Source organism: Octopus bimaculoides, chromosome 7 (assembly GCF_001194135.2).
Source record: "Octopus bimaculoides isolate UCB-OBI-ISO-001 chromosome 7, ASM119413v2, whole genome shotgun sequence".
NCBI lineage: Eukaryota > Metazoa > Mollusca > Cephalopoda > Octopoda > Octopodidae > Octopus > Octopus bimaculoides.
The window spans coordinates 17,413,619-17,415,469 of record NC_068987.1 but is presented as its reverse complement, the minus strand read 5'-3'; the positions used below and the strand labels follow the sequence as shown (position 1 = coordinate 17,415,469).

At 36.1% G+C, this 1,851-nt stretch overlaps 1 long non-coding RNA gene across 1 annotated transcript in view; it reads right to left on the bottom strand.

Moving 5' to 3' along the window:
- The window catches only part of LOC128248291 (uncharacterized), a 14,256-nt gene that overhangs the window by 10,832 nt on the left and 1,573 nt on the right, over nt 1-1,851 (bottom strand). Inside the window, exon 2 of the long non-coding RNA XR_008264527.1 lies at nt 451-570. This is a non-coding gene — a long non-coding RNA (uncharacterized LOC128248291). The remainder of the gene's footprint in view (nt 1-450; nt 571-1,851) is intronic.

The following is a 1,851-nucleotide window of genomic DNA, read 5'->3' as shown; positions in this document are numbered from 1 at the left end:
AAAACGTTTGGGGTATTTACAAAAAAATACGAAATAATACAGAAAATTCCCAATAAATGGGGAGGTTATCCGTGGAAAGAAAAACCTACGAAAATACAACGGTAACCTCGGTCCTTAGTGTCACAATTTGTTAAATAAAATTTCTTTTATTTATGCAAGAAACGTAAGTAACTCTCTGTTTACAAAATTTTAAAGCGTTTTATAGAATCATGGTCAAGGTGGCTTCGTCATTTATACGCAATCTGTAGAAAATATAAGATCCAAGACCAAAATCTTGATCTAAATCCAAGAGTACATCGTTGTCTTAGCTTATCAATAAACTAAAGATTGATTCAACTCCTTACACTCTCAAGTGGTCCATATTCACGCACGTCAAACCCCACAGCAGCTATGATAACAAGTGTGATCTCTGCATAGTCGAGGTCTTGGCACGCCGGGCGAAATGCTTACGTTCTGAGTTTAAATTCCATCGAAGTCGACTTTGCATTTCATCCTTTAGGGGTCGATAAATTAAGTACTTTAGTCGATCTAATCGACTGGAACCTTCCCACAAAATTTCGGGCTTTGTATCTACAGTAGAAAAGAATATATCTTCACTTTAATTCCTTATTGTCATTTCCATATATCGTCCTATTTTTTAGACTGCCATGTTGGATTAGCGATAACTATTAATACACACACACACACACACACACACACACACACACACACACACACACACACACACACACACATACACACACACATATATATATTAATGTTTTAGAATACAGTTAATGATTATTGAATACAAGGAGAATGTTGACACTCAATTCGAAGATTCCACTTGCACACTGTCATCATGCATGAATTTATCCGAAGACAGCGTGCATGTCAAAATTTCGAAAAATATGTCTGCTTTATCCTTATATAAAGGAATCTGTGTGTGTTTGTGTGTGCGTACGTGTGTGTGTGTGTGTATGTGTGTGTGTGTGTGTATGTGTGCGTGTGTGCGTGTGTGCGTGTGTGCGTGTGTGTGAGTGTTCGTTCTGATTCTGAACAATGTAGTTATCAGTAGGCAAACCACAGACATTCCGCCATTCATCTCACTTCCCAAACTTCATTCGATTTGCTGAGTTATACTTCCCATAAACCATGACAAGTTCCTCATGATGATACGAACAAGATGCATGGAATTTAATTATTGGTACTGGGATTTACTACGTAAATTTACATATGAACGCTGGTAATTTCAAAAGTACCTAAATAACTCTTGAAATCAATCAGCATGATAAAATAGATTTTATCAGATAGCATGCAATACACAACTTTCAGTTTTCGTATATTCAGTCCCAGATAACACTTACTCTAACGTAATTAAATAAAATATCAATAATAATGCAACATGAGTACCCAATCAATCATACATTAATCTAGCATTACAATAGACATATGCATGGCGGGACAGTTTGACAGAAGCACATTTATATATATTATAGTGAGAGTAATACATGTAAAGTATCTTAACGGTCCTTTTAGCTATAATAAAGTAATATTAGTGGCGACTAAGGTGGTGGGCTGGCAGAATTGTTGACATACCGAACAAAATGCTTACTGTCATTTCGTCCATCTTCATGTTCTAAGTTCAAATTTCGGGGTAGGTCGACTTTGCCTCGCCTACCTTTCGAGGTGGATAAAATAATTACCAGTTGTAAATAACCCGTTAACTAGGAATAACCTAATCAGTGCATGTGTTTATTATTACCGGCATAATGCCCCTCCCAAGGTTCAATAGTATTTCTTTCAACACACGAACTCACATCAAGAATCTTGCAAACCAAATACAATTGCGACTTGTATATATATATATAT